Source organism: Bos grunniens, chromosome 7 (genome assembly GCF_055505025.1).
Source record: "Bos grunniens cultivar Pamir isolate PY7600 chromosome 7, Bosgru_T2T1.0, whole genome shotgun sequence".
In the NCBI taxonomy this organism is placed as follows: Eukaryota; Metazoa; Chordata; class Mammalia; order Artiodactyla; family Bovidae; genus Bos; species Bos grunniens.
Genome location: NC_141171.1, coordinates 83861214 through 83885943, shown reverse-complemented (window position 1 = coordinate 83885943; position 24730 = coordinate 83861214). Strand labels below are relative to the sequence as shown.

At 41.1% G+C, this 24730-nt stretch overlaps 1 long non-coding RNA gene across 5 annotated transcripts in view; it reads right to left on the bottom strand.

Annotated features, from left to right (window-relative positions):
• LOC147369907 (uncharacterized) overlaps positions 1–24730 on the bottom strand; it is a 230195-nt gene that overhangs the window by 18077 nt on the left and 187388 nt on the right. Inside the window, exon 3 of one of the 5 annotated variants that reach the window (XR_015168095.1) lies at positions 11236–12322. The exons of 2 other annotated variants lie outside the window; for them this stretch is intronic. This is a non-coding gene — a long non-coding RNA (uncharacterized LOC147369907). Of the gene's footprint in view, positions 1–11235; positions 12323–14159; positions 16126–16760; positions 16998–24730 lie in introns of those variants that run through there. 2 more of the 5 variants (XR_015168091.1, XR_015168093.1) reach the window with 2 other exon arrangements.

Sequence of the window (24730 nt, the reverse complement as noted above, 5' to 3'; positions counted from 1 at the left end):
CTTCGAGAGATAGGAATACCAGACTACCTTGCCTGTCTCCTGAGAAAACTGTATGCAGGTCAAGAAGCAATAGTTAGAACTGGACAGGGAACAATGGACTGATTCCAAATTGGGAAAGGAGTACTTCAAGGTATATATTGTCACCCTGCTGATTTAACTTATATTCAGAGTACATTATGGGAAATGCAGAGCTGAATGAAGCAGAAGCTGGAATCAAAATTGCTGGGAGAAATATCAATAACCTCAGATATGCAGATGACACCACCCTTATGGCAGAAAATGAAGATGAACTAAAGAGCCTCTTGATGAAAGTAAAAGTGGAGAGTGAAAAAGTTGGCTTAAAACTCAACATTCAAAAAATGAAGATCATGGCATCCAGTCCCATCACTTCACGGCAAATAGATGGGGAAACAACAGAAACATTGACAGTCTTTATTTTCTTGGGCTCCAAAATCACTGCAGATGGTGAATACAGCCATGAAATTAAAAGACACTTGCTCCTTGGAAGAAGAGTTATGACAAATCTAGACAGCATATTAAAAAGTAGAGACATTACTTTGCTAACTAAGCTCCATATAGTCAAAGCTATGGTTTCTCCAGTAGTCATGCATGGATGTGAGAGTTGGATTATATAGAAGGTTTAGCACTGAAGAATTGATGCTTTTGAACTGTGGTTTTGGAGAAGACTCTCGAGAGTCCCTTGGACTGCAAGGAGATCCAACTAGTCCATTCTGAAGGAGATCAGCCCTGGGATTTCTTTGGAAGGAATGATGCTAAAGCTGAAACTCCAGTACTTTGGCCACCTCATGCGCAGAGTTGACTCATTGGAAAAGACTCTAATGCTGGGAAGGATTGAGGGCAGGAGGAGAAGGGGATGACAGAGGATGAGATGGCTGGATGGCATCACTGTTTCGATGGACGTGAGTCTGAGTGAACTCCGGGAGTTGGTGATGGACAGGGAGGCCTGGCGTGCTGCGATTCATGAGATAGCAAAGAGTTGGACAGACTGAGTAACTGAACTGAACTGAACTGAAAGGAAATCAGTCCTGAATATTCATTGGAAGGACTGATGCTGAAGCTGAAACTCCAATACTTTGGCCACTTGATGTGAAGATCTGACTCATTGGAAAAGACCCGGATGCTGGGAAAGACTGAGGGCAGGAGGAGAAGGGGGTGAGAGGATGATATGGTTGGATGGCATCATCAATCCAATGGATATGAATTTGTTCAAACTGCAGGAGATACTGAAGGACAGGGAGGCCTGGTGTACTGCATTCCTCGGGTCACAAAGAGTTGGATACAACTGAGTGACTGAACAACAACAACAACCTAGAGTAAAGGAAATAAAAGCAAAATTGGGCCTAATTAAACTTAAATGCTTTTTCACAACAAAGGAAACCATAAACAAAATGAAAAGACCAGCTATGGAATGAGAGAAACTATTTGAAAGTAATGCAACTGACGTGTTTAATCTTCAAAATATACAAACAGTTCATACAGCTCAATATTGAAAAACAACCCAATCTAAAAAATGAGCATAAGACCTAAATAGACACTTCTTCAAAGGGGTGGCCATCCAGATGGCCAACAAGCACATGAAAAGATTCTCCACACTGCTAATATTACAGAAATACAAATGAAAACGCTAATGAGGTACCACCTCACACCTGATGGTCATTCTGACCATCAACAAAAAGTCTACAAATAATAAATGCTGTAGAAGGTGTGGAGAAAAGATAACTCTTTGACACTGTTGGTGGGAATGTACACTGGTGCATGACTATGGAAAACAGTATGGAGGTTCTTAAAGAACTAAAAATAGAGCTACCATGCAATCCCTGGGCATGTATCAAAGAGATACACGCACCTCAGCATGCATAACAGCTATTTACAATAGCTAAGACATTGAAGCAACCTATATGTCCCTCAGCTAATGAATGGATAAAGAAGATGTAGTGTATACCTGGGTCTCCCACATTGCAGGCAGATTCTTTACCATCTGAGTCACAAGTGAAACTTATACACACACACACACCCACAAACACACATAAAATGAAATAGTGCTTGTGTGTATACTAAGTTACTTCATTTGTGTCGACTCTTTTTGACCCTATGGACTGCAACCCACCAGGCTCCTCTGTCTATCGGATTCTCCAGGCAAGAATACTGGAGTGCATTGCCAAGCCCTCCTCTAGGGGATCTTCCTGACCCAGAAACCAAACTCATATCTCCTATGTCTCCTGAATTGGCAGATAGGTTCTTTACCACTAGCACCACCTGGGAATGCTGCTGCTGCTAAGTCGCTTCCTACTAAGTTGTGTCTGACTCTGTGTGACCCCACAGTCGGCAGCCTACCAGGCTCCACCGTCCCCGGGATTCTCCAGGCAAGAACACTGGAGTGGGTTGCCATTTCCTTCTCCAATGCAAGAAAGTGAAAAGTGAAAGTGAAGTCACTCAGTCACGACCCCATGGACTGCGGCCTACCAGGCTCCTCCATCCATGGGATTTTCCAGGCAAGAGTACTGGAGTGGGGTGCCAGACTCAGCCATAAAAAGTAATAAAATAATACCATTTGCATGAATGAACACAGGGATTATCATCCTAAAGTAAATCAGAGAAAGACATTTATCATTTATATGTGGAATCGAAAAAGAATGATACAAATAAACTTATTTACAAAACAGAAATAGACTCACAGACAGAAAACAAACTTATGATTACCAAAGGGGAAAAGTGAGAGGATATTAGGAGTAAAGCAGAAGATATTTTTTTTTTAAAGGCAGCAAGAATACACAAAGAACTATACAAAAAGATCTCAATGACCCAGATGGCCATGATGATGTGATCACTCAACTAGAGTCAGACATCTTGGGTTCTGAAGTCAAGTGGGCCTTAGGAAACATCATTACAAACAAAGCTAGTGGAAGTGATGGAATTCCAGCTGAACTAGTTCAAATCCTAAAAGATGATGCTGTCAAAGTGATGCACTCATTATGCCAGCTACTTTGGAAAACTCAGAAGTGGCCACAGATTGGAAATGGTCAGTTTTCATTCCAAACCCAAAGAAAGTCAGTGCCAAAGAATGTTCAAACTACTGCACAATTGCACTCATCTCACATGCTAGCAAAGCAGTGCTCAAAATTCTCCAAGCCAGGCTTCAGTAGTACATGAACCATGAGCTTCCAGATGTTCAAGCTGGATGTAGAGAAGGCAGAAGAACCAGAGATCAAATTGCCAACATCTGTTGGAATATCGAAAAAGCAAGAAAGTTCCAGAAAACCATCTATTTCTGCTTTGTTGACTATGCCAAAGTCTTTGTGTGGATCACAACAAACTATGGAAAATTCTGAAAGAGATGGGAGTACCAAACCACCTGACCTACCTCCTGAGAAATCTGTGTGCAGGTGAAGAAGCAACAGTTAGAACTGGACATGGAACAATGGACTGGTTCCAAATTGAGAAAGGAGTATGTCAAGGCTATATATTGTTGCCCTGCTTATTTAACTTATATGCAGAGTACATCATGCAAAATGCCAGGCTGGATGAAGCACAAGCTGGAATCAAGATATCAGGGAGAAATATCAATAACCTCAGATATGCAGATGACACCACTCTTATGGCAGAAAGTGAAGAAGAACTAAAGAGCCTCTTGATGAAAGTGAAAGAGGAGAGTGAAAATGCTGGCTTAAAACTCAGCATTCAAAAAACTAACATCATGGCACCCGGTCCCATCACTTCATGGCAAATAGATGAGGAAACAATGGAAATAGTGACAGACTTTATTTTTCTTGGGCTCCCAAATCACTGCACATGGTGACTGCAGCCATGAAATTAAAAGATTCTTGCTCCTTGGAGGAAAAGCTATGACCAACCTAGATAGCATATTAAAAAGCAGAAACATTACTTTGCTGACAAATGTCTGTGTAGTCAAAGCTGAGTTTTACAGTAGTCATGTTTGCATATCAGAATTGGACCATAAAGAAAGCTGAGCACCAAAGAATTGATGCTTTTGAGCTGTGGTGCTGTGGAAGACTCTTGAGAGTCCCTTGGACTGCAGGGAGATCCAACCAGTCAATCCTAAAGGAAATCAGTCCTGAATATTCATTGGAATAACTGATGCTGAAACCGAAACTCTAATACTTTGGCTACCTGATGTGAAGAACTGACTCACTAGAAAATACTCTGATGCTGGGAAAGATTGAGGGCAGGAGGATAAGGGGGTGACAGAGGATGAGATGGTTGGATGGCATTACTGACTCGATAGACATGAGCTTGAGCAAGCTCTGGGAGTTGGTGATGTACAAGGAAGCCTGTTGTGCTTCAGTCCATGGGGTCACAAAGAGTCAGACACAACTGCACCACTGAACTGAACCGAAAAGTGAAAGTAAAAGTTGCTCAGTTGTGTCTGACTCTTTGCAAACTGAACTGAACATATAAAATGGATAACCAACAAAGACATACTGAAGAGTACAGGGAATTAGATTTAATATCTTGCCACATTGTAAAATATTCTGAACTATATATATTTTCATAAGTGAATCATTTTCCTGTATACCTAAAACACTGTAAATCAACTACACTTCAATATAATATATAATAGTAAAAAAAAAAAAAAAGCCTACTGTATACACACCATTTTAAAAAGCTAGAATAGTTATAGTAAGAATATCAGATAAGTCATATATTGGACAGAAAAATAAAAAAAAAAAATTCTAGAAACCTCTTTATTCATTAAATAAGTTACTGCTAAGTGTCTGGGGCTTCCCTGGTGGCTAACATGGTAAAGAATCTGTCTGCAATGCAGGAGCCCCAGGTTTGATCCCTAGGTTGGGAAGATGCCCTGCAGAGGGAATTGCTCTCTGCTCTGCTAAGTCACTTCAGTCGTGCCAGACTCTATGCGACCCCATAGATGGCAGCCCACCAGGCTCCCCCGTCCCTGGGATTCTCCAGGCAAGAACACTGGAGTGGGTCACCATGTCCTTCTCCAGTGCATGAAAGTGAAAAGTGAAAGTGAAATCGCTCAGTCGTGTCTGACTCTTAGCGACCCCATGGTCTGCAACCTTCCAGGCTCCTCCATCCATGGGATTTTCCAGGCAAGAGTATGGAGTGGGATGTCATTGCCTTCTCCAGAGGGAATTGCTACCCACTCCATTATTCTTTCTAAACAAACCTAGATAGCCTATTAATAAGCAGAGACATCACCTTGCTGTCAAAGATCCATATAGTCAAAGCTATGGTTTTTTCCAGTACTCATGTACAGACGTGAGAGCTGGACCATAAAGAAGGCTGATGGGTTCGAATTGTGGTGCTGGAGAAGACTCTTGAGAGTCCCTTGGACAGCAAGGGGATCAAACCAGTCAATTCTAAAGCAAATCAACCCTGAATATTCACTGGAAGGACTGATGCTGAAGTTAAAGTTCCAATACTGTGGCCACCTGATGCAAAGAGTCAGTTCATTGGAAAAGACCCTGATGTTGGGAAAGAGTTAAGGCAAAAGGAGAAGAGGGCAGCAGATGAGATGGTTAGGTAGCATCCCTGACTCAATGGACATGAGTTTGAGCAAACTCCGGGAGATAGTGGTGGACAGGGAAGCCTGGTATGCTACAGTCCATAGGGTCACAGAGAATCAGACTTGACTTGGCGACTAAACAACAATTAAGTGTCTACTCAGTGTGGCTTGGACTTGAAGAACCACATAAACTAGCTGACATTCTACTGAACTCAGAGAGCTTGCTAATAATAATGGTAGAATTTGGAGCGGAACTGATGCAAATTGCACCCCTCCATATGCAAAAGCTTTTTTATTGCATTGATTTAAATTGCACCTTGATTAAGTGCCTGAGACCTTTATTACTGACCCTTCCTGAAGAATATGCTTATAGCTGGTAAAATATTGAATCTCTCAATATTTACCTTTCATCCTATCTATAAAATATTTCAGTTACTTTTTCCTTCAAAGCACGTTTATTGGAATATTTTAATCAAAATTTTATATAAGAATGCAAATAAAACCAAATATCCACACATTTATATTATAGTTTATATTTATATTGCATATTACCAAGAAACATGGAATGAAAGGCAGAGTGTTGTTTTTGCAAATTTGAATTGCTAGGTGATTCCACAAAAACTTTTATTAGAACACTTCCATAATTAATAGGGCATGAGACTCACTGATTTATATTCTAAAAAAATTCTTGAAATATTAAAAACACACGTCTCCTAAGTTAGCTTCTGGTTTAAACAAATTTATTCCTCACAATCATAGGAAAAGAAAAGTAATGGTTTCCCTATACAAGTCATATTTCTTTCTGTTGGCATACCCTTTGGTTTTTTCAGAATTTATATAATGCTGCCTAAATAAAAGTGTAATTGGCCCCTACCACAATATCAAGCCCTGAAATAATAACTCTGGTTCAGCTGAAATTTACATTAGCTTAAAGAATATTTATTAGGATAGATTCATTCCACTGGAATGGTTCAGTTCTACATGTTAACTTTCAATAACATTACTTATCCATTTGAGAGTTATAGTGCTTCCCTGGTTGCTCAGACAGTAAAGATTCTGCCTGCAATGCAGCATACTTAGGTTCGATCCCTGGGTCAGTAAGATCCTCTGGAGAAAGGAATAGTTACCCACTCCAGCATTCTTGCCTGGAGAATCCCTTGGACAGAGGAGCCTGGCAGGCTACAGTACATGGGATTTCAAAGAGTGAGGCACCACTGAGCGACTAACACTTTCACTTTAAGAATTATATTCTTACCTCTGCTAACTATTTTATCTCCCCAAAAAGTATTCAGGCTCAAGCATTGACAGTATTCAAGGAATAGAAATATAAAAACTTCAATATCATTAGCACATTGCAAGTTTGGTGTTTTAAATTGTAAAATTCTATTTTCAAACCTTTTTATGTTTCCTTTTCTCGGGGATGGTTTGATCACTGCCTCCTGTACAGTGTTACAAACCTCCGTCCATAGGTTTTCAGGCATATAGTCCCTTGAATCTATTAGTCACTTCCACTATATAATCGTAAGGGATTTGATTTAGGTCATACCTGAATGACCTAGAGGTTTTCTCTACATTCTTCAATTTAAGTCAGAATTCAAGAAAAAGAAATACAGAAAGGCAAAATGGTTGACTGAGGAGGCCTTACAAATAGCCAAGAAAAGAAAAGTGAAAGGTGAAGGAGAAAAGGAAAAGATATACCCATCTGAATGCAGAGTTCCAAAGAATAGCAAGGAGAAATAAGAAAGCCTTCCTAAGTGAACAATGCCAAGAAATAGAGGAAAACAATAGAATGGGAAAAACTAGAGATCTCTTCAAGAAAATTAGAGACACCAAGGAAACATTTCATGCAAAGGTAGGCACAATGAAGGACAGAAACAATATGGACCTAACAGAAGATATTAAACAAGAGGTGGCAAGAATACACAGAAGAACTATACAAAAAAGATCTTAATGACCTGGTTATCCAGGAAGGTGTGATCACTCACCTAGAGCCAGACATCTGGAATGTGAAGTCAAGGGGACTGTACAAAGTGTCACTACGAACAAAGCTAGTGGAGGTGATGGAATTCCAGTTGAGCTACTTTAGACCCTAAAAGATGATGCTGTTGAAATGCTGTATTCACTATGCCAGCAAATTTGGAAAACTCAGCAGTGGCCACAGGACTGGAAAAGGTCAGTTTTCATCCCAATCCCAAAGGCAACGCCAAAGAATGTTCAAACTACTGCACAATTGCTCTCATTTCACATGCTAGAAAAGTAATACTCCAAGTGAGGCTGCACAGTATGTGAACTCCTGTATGTTCAAGTTGGATTAAGGAAAGGCAGAGGAACCAGAGATCAAATTGCTGATATCCATTGGATCATAGAAAAAGCAAAATAATTCTAGAAAAACATCTATTTCTGCTTCATTGACTTTGCTAAAGCCCTGGACTGTGTGGCTCACAACAAACTGTGGAAAATTCTTCAAGAGATGGGAACACCAGACCACCTGACCTGCCTCCTGAGAAACCTGTACACAGGTCAAGAAGCAATGGTTAGACTTGGACATGAAAGAATGGACTAGTTCCAAATTGGGAAAAGAGTATGTCAAGCCTGTACATTGTCACCCTGCTTATTTAACTTATAGTCAGAGTACATCATGCAAAATGCCAGGCTGAATGAAGCACAAACTGGAATAAAGATTTCCAGGAGAAATATCAATAACCTCAGATATGCAGATGATACCACCCTTATGGCAGAAAATGAAAATGAATTAAAGAGCCTCTTGATGAAAGTGAAAGAGGAGCATGAAACAGGCTTAAAACTCAACATCCAAAAAAACAAAGATCATGGCATCTGGTCCCATTACTTCATGGCAAATAGATGGGGAGACAATGGAAACAGTGACAGTCTATTTTCTTGGGCTCCAGAATCACTGTGGATGGTGACTGCAGCCATGAAATTAAAAGACGCTTACTCCTTGGAAGATAAGTTATGACAAACTTAGACAGCATATTAAAAAGGAGAGACATTACTTTGCTGACAAATGTCTGTGTAGCCAAAGCTATGATTTTTCCAGTAGTCATGTATGGATGTGAGAGTTGGACTATAAAGAAGGCTGAGTGCTAAAGAATCGATGCTTCTGAAGTATGGTGTTGGAGAAGACTCTTGAGAGTCCCTTGGACTGCAAGAAGATCCAACCAGTCCATCCTAAAGGAAATCAGTCCTGAATATTCATTGGAAGGAAAGTTGCTGAAGCTGAAACTCCAATACTTTGGCCACCTGATGCGAAGTGCTGACCCATTGGAAAAGACCTGATGCTGGGAAAGACTAAAGGCAGGCGGTGAAGGGGACAACAGGATGAGATGGTTGGATGGCATCACCGACTCAATAGACATGAGTTTTACCACGCTGTGTTAGATGGTGTAAGACGAGGAAGCCTGGCATGCTGCAGTCCATGAGGTCACAAAGAATCGGACATGACTGAGCAGCTGACCAAGAAATTTACAAACCTAAGTGTTAGTTGCTCAGTCTTGTCCAACTCTTTTCAATCTCATAGACTGTAGCTGACAATCTCCTCTGTCCATGGAATTTTCTAGGCAAGAACACTGGATTGGGTAGCTATTCTCTTCTCTAAGTGAATCTTCCCAACCAGGGATCAAACCTGGGTCTCCTGCTTTGAAGGTGGATTCTTAACCATCAGATCCACCAGGTAAGTTGAAGAATACTGGAGTGGGTTGCCATTCCCTTCTCCAAGGGAACTTCTCGATCTAGGAATTGAACTTGAGTCTCCTGCACTGAAGGTGAATTCTTTACCATCTGAGCCACAAACCTAAATCTATCTGGGGGCTTCCCTGGTGACTCAAACAGCAAAGAATCTGCCTGCAGTGCAGGAGACCTGGGTTCGATCCCTGAGTAGGAAAGATCCCCTTGGAGAGGAAATCTATCCCTTGGGAGTGCACCAGACTTCGTACAGGAGCAGCATCTGTTGACAAGTGCCAAATTTTTCTTTTTGGTGGCTATTCCTTCTTTAGTAAATCCAAGGCATCGATGTGTGCAAATAATTAATAAATCTATGTTTTCCCCTACCAAGAAAAAATAAAAAAGAAATCTCAGGTTTGGAAATTAGACAGCCCTGAGTTTAGATATCAGATCCTCTTTGGGCAGCTTTCTAGGACTTTTTCCCCTGGAAAGATATATATAGATATATAGATATATGCATACACACACACACACACACACAAACACACACTCAGTAAATTTGTTTTTTGGATGTGATTTTTGCTCTTGTCACCGTAGCAGACTTACTTTTCAGAGACCACAAACTTAGGTGTACAAAATGCTGTTCTTTGTATTTCATCTAAGGCCTCCCTCCAAAAAAAAGAAAGAAAGAAAGTACTTTAGTCATTTCCAAGAAAACTAAGTTACTTCAGTAATTTTAAGTTATTTTATGAATTTACTGATTTCTCTGCAAATGCACTAATTTTCTCCTGCCTGAGATGAAGCTTAAGCTTCAGGGTATTTAGAAGTTTACAGGAATGAGTGGGACAGGGAATACCCAGGTCTCCTCCTTGTCTGGCATCTGGTGGAATATAGAGAATCATCCTATCTCGTTGATGGCATCTCTGTTGTCATCCATGGGGGTGGCCTTTTTCCACTGGGCCTCTTGCTTCTCCATCATGCTACAGGTTACTGCTCTTTACTTCTCAAACCACTGTCCTCTGCCTAAGCTGACATGGGCCCTTCTTTGGGTGACTGAGATGGTTCACTAGGATACAGGGCTCCATGAAGGCTTTTATGTGCTCCTGAATCTCAGCCCTGCACACATGTCTATTCTCTGGAAATTTGTTGAATGAATGAAAGAATGAATACAGCTTCTCCTGAGATTGTCTTTAGAGAGGAAGACATGCAACTTTCCTCAGAGCAGCTCTGCATGCTCATTCGGCCGCCTCTAGTCTAGACAATGTGGTATAAGCACTCTGTGAGGCCGCCAACTCCCAGCCTTCTGGACTGATGGGAGTCACAGGTCCTTTCTGCTCTTGAGCATCCCATTACCGAAGGGGAGACAGACCTGCTCCAAAAGGGCCATTCTTCCCTCTGCCCTTTCCCTCTAAGCTCCAAGGAGCTTGGGGAGTCTCAGATGTTGTGAGTGACCCCTAGACTCTGGCTTTTCTCCTTTTACTTGAAATTAAAGAATTGGGAGAAGACAATGATTAAAAATATGAAGGCCTGTGAGGAAGAAACCTATCAGTTAATACTTTTTATATCACTGAGCCACATGCATAAACAAAAATACACTAAACCTGTCTGACTTCAGCCTCCCTACCAGTAAAATGAAAGAGCTGAGTAACCTGCAGACAGATAAAGGCCCCGCACTCTGAAGCTTTATTGAATTAAAGCACAATGAATTTTTTCTTCATTTGAAGATTTTAAACACAATTGGCAGGAATCCTATATTTAGTAACTATATGTAAGCTTTACAAGTAGTTTGAAATACATATGAAAATTCTTAGTAGTTATTTTCTGCAGGTAGAAGCTGTAGAAGTTATTCGTATTTACTAAAACAAATGATTATCACTGTTGTAGTTACAGTTTAAGGCAGTGGGAATTGATAAATAAATGAAGATAAACTAAAAGAAGAAAAAACCACTCTGACCTTTGAAATATCTCCACAAGTAATTTCTTTTCACTGTACTCTCTTTCCCTGTTTTTTATCTATTTCTCTCTTTCCCCTTTCTCTCCATTTGTGAGCCTCTCTTTCCTCCTGGACTTCTCTCTTATTCTGAAATTCTTCCACTTATAAATTCAGAAATAGCTGGTTGAGCTGAAAAAGCAAATAACACTTGGAACTGTTTCACTCATCTGAAGCTGTAAATCTCCAAATTCAGTTTAGAAAACATGTTTTTTGAAAAGAGTCATTAATGTGCCCCAACTGTCCCATTGTTTCCAACAAGGAGGTCAAAATACAACCGTCAAGTTGAACATACCAAAGGGGGGAATAAAAAGTCGCATGCAGCCCACAGTCTGGCAAAGCCTGCTGCACACAGAACTCCTTCAATCCAGCTTGTTCCAGGAGCAACAACCACAACTGCAAGGAGCTATTCATAGAGCAGCAGTGTGAGCATCTCGGTGGCGTCTCCCTAATGTCGGGGCACCTGGGCTGTGCCAGCCAGAACTTGAGGTCAGAGCCGCCACTGACGAGCCTGTCATTCACTCTACCGGGCAGAAGGCCAGCGCTTAGCCTCATGGAAAGTTCTCGAGAAATCATTTTCGTAGGAGACTCTAGGAGACAGTGTTACTACAGGGCGGTGACCGGTAAATGTGGCATCGCTGGTGGGATTCTCTCTGGGAATCTGAGAGAGAAAAAAGCTACGCCTTGTATTTGCTTTCTCTTGCTTTTTTGCATTTTTGTTTTATCAACAAAAATACAGTTCAGGCTGTGGGTGGGGAAATCATAAAATTGGACATATTGGAGATGGAAAGTGATATCTGAAGCTCTGAATGTCTTTGTGATGGGATGGAGAGATACTGTTAGATGGCTATGTGTAAACCAAACACACTTTCCCAAGTCATCCTAGATGACAGGGTTTTAATTGGGCCTCAGAACAGTAAATCTGACTCCCCCACTGGGAGCAACATCTCTGGAACTTCTGGTTTCTTCAGATCTCTGCTTTCTGGCTCACAGAGGTTCATGAAAGGGTTCATATATACATCTCCCCCTTTTCTATCATCTTGTGTCGTCTGCCATTTCCTCCATCATTCTGAAAACCAATTAACCTGGTCTTCTGCATTAGTATCATCGCAGCTGCTCTTCCACTCTGCCCCCAACAAACCCTGTAAAGGAGGCAACAAAAATAGCCTTTGTTTTTTAATCACCTCCGGTACTTATTCCATCAGTAGACCACCACTAGATGCTGACTCCACCCTTGAAGCTAGAGTCTTTGCTGGGGCCTCTCTCATCCATGTTTACAGGTCTAGATTCCTACAAACTATGCCTGCAGCTAACAGGAATGCCCACTGTTCTCTACTCAAAAATCTCCTCCTCATCCAACCATCAAGCGTTCCCCTGTATGCATTTCCTTTTAAATGCTGACCAGGTCCTCATTTCTGCTGGGCTGCTTCTTTTTCTACCCAGCAAACCTACTGTGTAGGAAGGGAAGGATGGTCTTTGTTGTCCCTGAAAGTGGAAGTCGCTCAGTCGTGTCTGACTCTGCGGAGCGCATGGACTACACATGGAACTCTCCAGGCCAGAATACTGGAGTGGGTAGCCGTTCCCTTCTCCAGGGGATCTTCCCAACCCAGGGCTCGAACCCAGGTCTCCCATATTGCAGATGCCTTCTTCACCAGCTGAGCCCCAGGGAAGCCCTTTGTGGTCCCTGCATGCAGAAATTATTGGTCCTGCAACTCTGTGACCTTGAACAAGTCTTGCCTTGTCTTTCTCCCAGACTCACAGAAGCTCAGAGAGCTCCCCCTGATGGCCTTGCTCAGTAAGACCGATCTGACTTGGCAAGGAGTCAACAAAATACAAGCTCTTGTTCAGGAGTTCTTGCTCCACTAGGGACTGTTGCTTGGAGGTATGGAAAAAACATAGGGGTTGAAATCACACCTCAAGGAAGGAAACTAGCAAGAGAGAAAAGTTCTATTTGTTCTTTAAAACTGGAAAGTAATAGGGATTTCCCTTTAAGGCCCCTGTATTGCGGCATATATTTTGCCAGGTCTCTTGTAGGCAGAGTTAGTCATTTCACTCGTTATTCCAGCATATATGAGGGTGAGGAAGGATGGCAACCCCATCCGTGGGGTATGAGGGACTGTTTTACACCCCAGTGTGAAAGGAGCCAGGTCAAGGTGATAGTATCATTTCATATTATGCAGGTAAGGGTACTGAGTTCGTACTGCTTGCCACAGCTCTTACATTTGGGTGTTTTACTCCTAGCGCTGCCTGACTTCTAACACCAACACCAGCACTACCACCACCAACGCCGGCAATACAAGTTCCTGCTTCAAGCAATAAAATCCTCTGTCCCATCTATTCTGGTCCTTCGCAATGATTTCTTAAAGTGTTGCATTGGGGAAGGAGTCAGCCACCTACAGCTAGTAAAGCCAGTAGAGAGAGAGACAGTGTGTGTGTGTGTCCTGCATTTCTTCCACTTAGTGACGTATACATCTCACATCCCCTCAAAAAAAAAAAAAAAAAAAACCAGAACAGACCGTCATTTTGTTCAGAAACAGGCTTGGGGTGTAATGCTAAAAACTCCTGTTGGTAATCTTTTGGTTTGTAATGCTTTTTGACCAAGCAGGCTTTTTATCTCTGCCTCTGTAACCTTAACCTTATCACTCAGCAGACCAGCTGCCTTCCTCCGGGTGCCATTCTGACAGACACAAAGACAGCTCTCTCCCTTCCTATCACACACTTATCTCGACTTCCTTGGAGTGAGGAAGCTCTCCTGGGCTATTTACTCGGAGAGGCAGAGGAAAAGTCTTTGCTTCAAAGATTGAGCTGCTATTTCCTGCAGCCAGACCTGCACGGGCGGAAGAACACACTGCAGCCTGGGAAGCAGAAATTCCTTCAGGCTCCACATTAAACAGTGAGAGACAGGGAGTCGTTCAGAAGGTGCACAACCCAGTATATTTCATTGCAATATCTACACATTACAGTAGTTGAAAGTGGATTTAGAAGTGAGGGATAGATTTAGAGCACAAGCCCGTGACTCTGCATGAATTTGACTAGTTTAGACCAGTTTCTTCCAGTTGTGCGGAACCACAGCAATAAACAGGCCATTCATAAAGCATAGAGTGTGTGTTCATTGTGGCAGCACATTTTGCTTAAAATCTTTTAAATTATGCCTTGAAGAATTTGGGCATAAATCCACTTCAAACCCTCACACTGTCTCAGGGGTGGCCAAGAGAAAGTTATGTGCCAAAAATGCTGTGTGGGTTAATTTTAAAAACCCTTCTCCTCCCCCACATTTATGATTTTTATCCACTACCACCTCCAAACGTCTACCTACAAAATTCCATCATATGCAGTCTGATTCACACTTTCACAAGAACCAATATAATGACACTCTTTTTTTCTAAATCCAATCTGGAGTCATTACTGAGACATCAACTTATATTCTACCAACTCATGTTTTAGTATCCTAGAAAAGAAGATATTAAATTCTTGACATTCTCTTTTTATAAGGTCACTAATGCGAGCAATATGATATGATGTTTGAAACAGTCCAGCATCTCAGGCTGTTAAGAGATCAAGGAAAAGGAGTATTAATTGACAAATGAATGCTACATAAAATAGTCATAGATAGCTCTAATATTTATTGTACTAGTTATGTGCCAGTACTAAAGGAAGATCTTATATATTTAGCTCATTTAATTCTTAAAGACCTATGAGGTGACAGTAACATCATCTCCAGGTTAAACATAAGAAAGCTAAAGGTACAGCAGGTTTAAGTAGCCTTCTATTGTACAATGCTGCTGCTGCTGCTGCTAAGTCGCTGCTGCTGCTAAGTCACTTCAGTCATGTCCAACTGTGTGTGACCCCATAGATGGCAGCCCACCAGGCTTCTCTGTCCACAGGATTCTCTAGGCAAGAATACTGGAGTGGGTTGCCATTTCCTTCTCTGTATTGTACAATGAAACCAAGCCATCCACCCATACACTCTGACTTCAGAACCCAAGTTCTCAACCATTATATTTAAGTGACTACCTTCCTTTCTTTCTTTTCAACCTTAGGCTTTCTCTACTCTACAAAGCTTATTAAGATATTGCAATAAGGTGGTGGAGGGGAAGACAAGAACAATATTATACCACTGGCTTATTTTCAAAATCATTTGTAACTTTAAACATGTGCATTATCTTTCCAATGTCTCCTGGTTTAATATAACTAGAATTCATTAACATCTTGTCGATAGATCCATCTCACAGAGCTTGGACACTTGGGGTACACCTGAGAGCAGAGTGTTTTTCCACAGAAATTAAAGACGCTAAGATGCATAGATTTTTCATTTACAAATGTTGAGGGTGGAGGAGGTTAAACAATTCTTTGTTTAAGGCTGAGACCGGGGTAAAGCAGATTAAACCAAATGCACCAGCTGTGACTTTTTGCACTCCACACCAACTGGGACTGTCCTAGTCAGACATGTCAGAATCTCAGTGTCAAAGGGCAGCTGTTGATGTTGGATACTAAGGAAGACATCTCCACAACCAGCGAAACAAGAAAAGCCTGTCTTCAGGGACTACAATGGCCCAATTCCCTTCCTATCCCTTAGGGGGGCTACTCTGCAGATTTCCTCCTTATCTTTCAAAGTTCTAGAAATACACAATAATGACTGTAGTTTGTCAGGGACTGTTTTTCCAGCTTGAATCCAGTAATCAAAGGCATCTGCCCCATGCTGTTCAATTTCCCAGTCTCCCTACCATTGTCAAAAACATACTCATTGGAAAAAAAAAAAAAAAGTACTTCCAAACCATCACTCCATTCCTCCTTGCAAACAGAATGTCAATTTCACTCAGGGTTCCAATCCTCATGAGAGACAGATTGCTCAGGTTTGTGTCCATTCTGATCATTCACTGTTTACTTTGCTGTGACAAGACTGAAGCTGGAGGACTGGGGTGTCGTCCAATTCTGGCCAATAACACTGTAACGGAATAATTCCTAGCGAGGAAGATAAACACAAATAATGCAAGAAACTATAGGAAATAAGTATATGACTGTCGTTTTCTTAAACACACACACACGGTGCTCTAGAAGCCCTGAGGAAGAAGAGATTAAATCTGCCAGGAAAAATCATTGCAAGAAACCCAAGAAAGCAGCACATCCCTTCAGAATCTGAAAGGTGAATGAGAAGCTTTTTTGTAAGTGGGGAAAAGAGGGAACAACATGTGTCAAACCACTAAATAAAGGTATGTGTGGTAGACAGAGAGGACTAATTTGGCTAGAGGAGTGTATCCATAGGCTTTCCGGGTGGCACAGTTGGTAAAGAACCTGCCTGCCAATGCAGGGGATGAAAGAGATATGGGTTTGAAACCCTAGGTTGGGAAGATCCCCTGGAGAAGGAAATGGCAGCCCCCTCCAGTATTCTTGTCTGGATAATCCCATGGACAGAGGAGCCTGGCGGGCTACAGTCCACAGGGTCACAAAAAGTTGGACAGAACTGAAGCGACTGAGCACAGGACAAGTGGCAGGGAATTAAATTGCAAAGGTGGGTTGAACCTAGATACTAAATGTCCTTCCTAGAGAGAGGGACTTACCTTCAAACCCTGGAGAGCTTTTGAAACAAAGTGTCTTTGAATGTAGGTTTTACTGCCACAGTAAGGGCCAAATTAATAGTGTCTTAAACAATCTGAAAGTTTATTTCTCTCTCACACAGCGATCCAAGCATAAGCAAGCCAGTGCTGACAGGGCGGCATAGGGCTGTTGGAGTTCCAGGCCTCTTGGATCTTGTTGCTCTGGCATCTTGAACAGCTGTCCTAAAATGCTTGATCCAGCCCCCAAGATCATATATGCACCCTGGGAGGGAAACGTGACAGGCGTGAACAAAGACATAGCCCTTTCCAAGTCTATAGGCTGGAACATGCGCTCATCAATTCGTGTCCCTTTGGACACAATCTAGTCACATCCTTGGACCCAAAAAAGGATTCTTCAGCTAAATAGCAACCTCACCTTTAAATAAATGAAATAATCAACTTGTGTTTGAGAGACATACTTTTTAAAAGTGAGTAGAGTATCTGGAGGGAAGGAGGAGATCCATCAGAACATCACATAGCCTTGATGAGGGCTGATGAATTTAATTAAAGCAGTGACTGTAGAAACAGTGAAGAGGAAGGCAGCGATGCAGGCCAGACCTCAGAGAGACTCGGCAGCTGGCATATCTGGGATCAAGACAAGCGATGCCGAAAGCATGGCTTCTGTCTGCTTTACTGAATTGCTCCGCTGAGCAGCAGCCCAAGAACAGCTACTTTAGGCAATTCTCTCACGATCCATGTTAACTGACATACCCTTTGGTCACTGGGAGCTCACTGGCTGCCCTCTGTGCTCAGAATCACAGCGCCCTCCTGAGCCTAAAGCAGCACGCAGGGCTTGGGCTTGCTTGATGAGCGTGTTCAGCACAGGCAGTAATTAGTGGTAGGATTTCCGCACGCATCGCCTTCGGGGATCTTCATTCTACAGAGCGATTCTAGCTCAACTGTTATTTTTCAGACTGACAGTACAATGCACTATGAATGATGAACTCATAAAGCCTGTCGTTCACGTTCTTGGTTGGATAGAGGGAAAAGTACAACCTTTGTCCAGCTGTCTGATGGCTCCTAAAATCTCAATTAAGCACGTTCGTTCAAGTTTCACTGGTAATGTCATTTGGCTAGAAGTCAGGATTTCTTTTGCCCTCTATGTGTGTATGAGCATCAGAATTTAGAACATAGTTATATTACAGGGGTTATATACTTTCACATAGCTTTCCACACACTTCGTGTATATTTTTATAACCAATGTGTTTACAGTCACAATTAAGTGAGTTATTTTAGTGTCAGAAACAGAAATGATCATTTTTAAACATCTAATATTACTAAATTCATTGAAAAGCTGACACTCAGAGGGGTCTTCTGCCTCATATAGAGCTTAACCCCACTTAGCCCTGTGCAAACACTTCCTATTGCCACTATCTAAGAAAATAGCTGGGCTAATTTGGCTCATAGCTTATCTAATCACTAAATCAAGCAGCCTCATTGTTAATACTATTTGAATACAGTTGAGTGAAAGCGTGTTAGTCGCTCAGTTGTGTCGACTCTTTGCAACCCTGTGGTCTGTAGCCCACCAGGCTCCTCTGTCCTTGGGATTCCCCAGACAAGAATACTGGAGTGGATTGCCATTCTCTTCTTCAGGGGATCTTCCCAACCCAGTGATAGATAGAACTGGGCTCTAATGCATTGCAGGCAGATTCTTTACCATCTGAGCCACCATGGAAGCACTTAGTTGGGCTCTTATCTCTGATTTTCTATTGAATCTGTTCCCTGTGACTATTATATCCTTCCTCACTGTTTTAAAAGAATATATGGAAGCATCCTATTCATCCTTCAAGGCTTACCCTAAAAGTCATAGTCTTAGCCAGCTGAAGCTGCTGTAACAAATATACCATACATTGGGAAGCTTAAATAATAAACATTTCTCACAGTTCTAGAGGCACAAAACTCCAAGATGAAGATGTTGGCACTTGTAGTGTCTGGTGAGGAAGAGCATCCTCATCAGGCCTTGCAGAATTTTGTCTCTGGCATTCTCATACAATGGAAAGCAGAGATGGAGTGGGGCAAGCTCCCTTGGATTTCTTCTTATGAAAGAAAAATCCCATTCACGAGAATGCCATTCTCATGACCTAATCACTTGCCTCTCAAAGGCTAAGCCTCTAATACCATCACAGTGCTTAGGATGTCAACGTGTGAATTTTGAGGTGACACAGATAGTTAGTCCGTAGCAGTCATCTTATCTTTATGTCAGGCAGATTGAAGGTCCAGAAGGATGGGACAAATATGTCTAGCCTCCCTGTTCTTTGAATCCCTTTTGTCTACCATTTCCTTTAGTTCATTAAAGACAGCTTCTCAACTTTCAAGACCTTGTCACCAAGAAGATACAGTATTTCTTTGATATTTTAAACTTTAGAATCTCACTCTCTCACCATCGTCTCCAACTTGTCAGGATCTCTCACTGCCTCACTCTCCTACAATTGCTCTCTGTTCTCATTCAAACCTTCCTTCCCAAGACTGAGGGAGTTCACCCTCACTAATCTAGACCTTGCCTCCCCAGCATTCTTGACTTGTATGTCAATACGTATTGAGTGCCTGGCACGAAGTAGATAGAAACTTGATTGAATTTCTTTTCATTTCGCCTGTCTTACCACATACTTCCAGCACACTGATCCTGCAACTATCTAGCCTTCAACCAAGCACAAGCATTTCCTCTTCAGAGTCTGTATTTGGTTGATATCACCCGAGAGGGAAGTGACAGTGCTGTAGTTTGCTGCCATGACAGATTCTCCATCTACAATTCCTTGTGGACTCATAATGCAGCGTTGTTCAGTAATGTCTTTGCCTCTGCTTAGGCAGTTCCCTCTCCTGTGCCCAACAGTAGTGGTCTAAATCTAAAACCTTTACCATTTTCTTCTTTCCTCAGCCCCATGAAAGCCCCTTCACTCAGAACAGAGAAGATTGGGGTTATGACAGCTCCCTGCCATCTGCATCCAGCTCCATCTGAGCCCGTCATGGCAGTAGCCTGGACTTAGCTAGCACTGTCGCTGGAGTGCCTGCACACAGCCTTCTCCAGCACAACAGGTAGATTCAGGGTAGTCAGATTTCTTACATGATGGTTCAGTATTGCAACAGCACAAGGCAGAAGCTGTCTAGCATTTTTTGACCTAGTGTCAGAAATAGCACATCATCAGTGTTGATACCCTATTGTTCAAACCAGATTCAAGTGGGTAGAACATCTCAAGGAGTGTTAGAGAATTTATGGCCAAGTTTTAAAACTGCTACACTCACCAATTAAACATTCTGGGAACTCTGCTGTGTTTTAGTCTCCAGTTATATCCTGTGAGGTAGAAATCATTATATTTATTCTATGGATGAATAAGCAGAGTCTCAGCACAGCAAATGGACTTGCCAAAGGTCAAACAGCTAGCTAGTGAGTAAACCTATATTTTAAAGCTCTTCTTAAGTATTACTCCCAACAAGTGTGAATCATTCTTCCCCTACAGTCTTTAATTTTGTCTACTGAACTCCCTTAATTTTTAAGAAAATTTGCTATGGCCCACCTGTTACTTTATGTATGCATATCTGTATGTGAGAAAGAGAGAGATACAAACATATACAGAGAAAGAACCGCTATTACCAAATTCTTTGAAAGATATACATTTGTATCAATTTCTTAACCAAGTCCTAAATCAATGTTAAACTGCCTTCTGTCTCTACTATTCCTCTAAGACCATCTCTCTATCAATGACTATCAATCATCATCAAATCCAAACTCTAAGTATTTAACAGGTTTGATTAATCCCTTCATAAACTTTGTAGTTTTTCATTTACCAAATGATTATCCCTCTGAAAACTTATCATTCATTAATTAAACAGTATATATTGACTTCCTGGGCAATATTTTGAGTGGTAGAGAGAGCAGAGATCAAGAAACCCCTGCCTTGGGATGTGATACCAACATCCACAATTCAATTGATGTGAATACCATACTAGTAAATTGAAGAATAAAGAACATATGATCATTTCAGTAGGTGCAGAAAAAGTTTTAATAAAGTTCAGCATTCATTTATGATAAAGATTTCCCAGTATGTGGGCATAGAGGGACTATATTGCAACATAATAAAGGCCATATGTTAAAAACTCACAGCTAACATCATACTCAATAGTGAAAAGCTGAAAGCATTTCCTCTAAGATCAGGAATGAGAGAAGAATGTCCACTTTCACCACTTTTATTCAACATAGTTTTATAATTCCTTGCCACAGAAATCAGAGAAGAAAAAGAAATAAAAGGAATCCAAATTGAAAAGGAAAAAGTAAAACTATCACTATTTGCAGATGACACGACACAATACGTAGAAAATTCTAAAGATACCACCAGAAAACTACTGTGCTGTGTGTGTGTGCAGATGGCGTGTGCTGTTATATCTGACTCTTTGTGACCCCAGGCACTGTAGCCCACCAGGCCCCTCTGTCCACGGAATTTTCCAGGCAAGAATACTGAAGGAGTTGTCATTTCCTGCTCTAGGGGATCAGCCTGATCCAGGGATTGAATCCAGGTCTCCTGCATCGGCAGGCAGATTCTTTACCACAATACCACCTGGGAAGCCCAGAAAACTACCAGAGCTCATCAATGAATTTGGTAAATTTGCAGGACAAAAAACAATATACAGAAATGTGCTCCATTTTTATACACTAACAATGAAATATCACAAAGAGAAAATAAGGAAACAATTCTGTTTATCACTGCATCAAAAGAAACAAATACCTAGGAGTAAACCTACCAAAGGAGGCAAAAGACCTGTATTATGAAAACTGAAAAATGTTGATGAAAAATTGAAGATGTCAAAAAGAGATGGAAAGACATACCACATTCTTGGATTGGAAGAATCAATATTGTTAAAATGACCATAGTATCCAAGGCAATCTATAGATTCAGTGTAATCTCTATGAAAATACCAATGACTTTTTTCACAGAACAAAACTTCACAATTTCACAGAACAAATAATTTCACAACTTGTATGAAAACACAAAAGACCCCAAATAGCACAACAATCTTGAGAAAGAAAAGCAGAGCTAGAGGAATCACACCTGCTCACTTTAGACTATATTACAAAGCTACAGTAATTGAAACAGTATTGTCCTGGCACAAAAATAGACACATAAATAAATACAATAGGATAGAAAGCCCAGAAATAAACCCACTCACTTGTGGTCAATTAATCTACAACAAAGGAGGCAAGAGTCTACAATGGAGAAAAGACAGTCTTTTCAATAAATGGTGCTCAAAAAACAGAATAGCTATTTGTAAAAGAATGAAATTAGAATATTCTCTAATACCATGTGGGCTTCCCTGGTGGCTCAGTCAGTAAAGAATCCACCTGCAATGTGGGAGACCTGGGTTTGATACTTAGGTTGGGAAGAACCCCTGGAGAAGGGCAATGGCAACCCCCTCCAGTATTCTTGCCTGGAGATTCCCCATGGACAGAGGAGTCTAGCAGGCTGTAGTCCAAGGGGTCACAAACAGTTGGACATGGCTGAGTCACTAAGCACTAACACCACATACAAACAAACTCAAAATGTAATAAAGACCTAAATGTAAGATCAAATACTACAAAACTCCTAGAGGAAAACATAGGCAAAAAATTCCTTGACATAAATTGTAGCAATAATTTTTTGGATCCATCTCCTACAGTAATGGAAACAAAAACAAAACTAAACAAATGGGACCTGATTAAACTAACAACCTTTTGCACAGCAAAATAAACCACTGAAAAAATGACAGACAACCTACTGAATGAGAGATATTTTCAGACAATACAAATGCTAAAGGATTAACATCCCACATATATTGATATAAATAGCTAATAGAAGTCAACATCAAAAAACAAACAACTTGATTAAAAAATGGGGAGAAGAACTAAATGGACATTCTTCCAAAGAGAAAATGCAGACAGCCAACAGACACATGAGAAGATGTTCAACATCGCTAATCATTAAGGGAAGTGCAAATCAAAACCACAATGAGATACCACCTGACACCTGTCAGAATGACTATCATCAAAAAGAGCACAAATAACAAATGCTGGCGAGGTTGTGGAGAAAAGGGAACCCTCCTACACTGTTGGTAAAAGTGTAAATTGGTACAGCCACTGGTGGAAAACAGTAGGCTAAGTCACTTCAGTCGTGTCTGACTCTTTGTGACCATATGGACATAGCCTGCCAGTCTCCTCTGTCCATGGGATTCTCCATGCAAGAATACTGGAGTGGGATGCCATTTCCTTCTCCAGGGGATCTTCCCAACCCAGTGATCAAACCCATCTCCAGCACTGGCAGGCAAGTTCTATACCACTAGCATCACCTGGGGAGCCCCTGGAAAACAGTATGTAAGTTTCTCAAAAAACTTAAAAATGGAACTGCCATATGACCAACACTTCCATTCTTAATTATATAGCCAACAAAAACAGAAGCATTAATCTGGAAAGATGAGTGCACCCCAATGTTCATAGCAGCATTTCTACAATTGCCAAGGTAAGGAAGCAACAAAAGTGACCATGGACATATGAATGGATAAAGAATAGGTGGTATGTATATATGTGTGTACACACACACACACACACACAATGGAATACTACCCAGTTATAAAATGAATAAAATTTTGACATTTGAAGCAATGTGGACAGACTTGAAGAGCATCATGCTAGGTGAAATAAATCAGACAGAGAAAGACAAATACTGTATATCACTTATATGTGTAATCTAAAAACTACAACAAACTAGTGAACAAAACAGAAGCAGACTCACAGATATAGAGAACAAACCAGTGGCTACCAGTAGGAAGAGGGAAGGGAGAGCGGCAATATAAGGGCTGTTGTTACTGTTGTTTAGTCACTCAGGAGTGTCCGACTCTTTTGCCACTGCAGGATGGACTGTAGCCCGCAAAGCTCCTCCGTCCATGGGATTACCCAGCAAGAATACTGGAGGGGGCTTCCATTTCCTTCTCAAGGAGAACTTCCTAACCTAGGAATCAAACCTGGATCTCCCGCTTTGGCAGGTGGATTCTTTACCACTGAGCCAACAGGGAAAGGGGATTTAAAAAGGGGCTAGAAAGCTCCAGGAGATGGTAAAGGACAGAGAAGCCTGATGTGCTGCACTCCATGGGGTCGCAAAGAATCAGACACAACCAAGTGACTGAACAACAACAGCAACATTAAGGGATTATACAAAATCACGTGTTGGAAACTTTTGAAAGTTTTAAAGCACTATATAATTGAATGAATCTTTCATTCAAAGTAATAATAATAAAAAGAGACCCCTGCCTTCATTGAACTTAATTCTGGTGGAACTCCACTATATTAGTTAATTCTAGTGGAACTCCATTATATTACAGCAAATTGTTATTATTGGTTTTTAAGGTGTCAGGGTTCTCCATAGAAACAGAACAGGAAGTATGTATATATAGGGAGAAATTTATTTTAGGGAATTGGCTCATGTAATTGTGGGGACTTGGCAAGTCCCAGATCTGCAGATTAGGCAGACAGACTGCAGCCCAGGGAAGAGTCAATGTCACAGTTCAAGCTCATTCTTCTGGAAGAATTCCCTTTTCTTGCAGGGAAGCCAGTCATTTTCTATTAAGACCTTCAAGTGATTGGATGAGGTCCACCCATGTTTTGAAGGTTTATTCAAAATCTATTAACTTAAACATTAATCCTATCTAAAAATACCACAGAAGTATCTAGAATAATGTTTGAACAAATATATGGGTACTGTGGCCTAGCCAAGTTGATCCATAAAATTAACCATCACAAGTTCACCCTTTGTCAACTTGGCATCTAAACACATCTTCTTAAGCCACACTTAGTCTTTGAATAAAGACAAAAGCATGGTCATCATACTTCCACTGAACACGATACAGGTATCCTGAAGGCAGCTGAAAACACATTGAACTTTTCCTCATAAGAGGAGATAAAGCACTTAAGTAATGTTTAGTTTCTCCTTGATATCT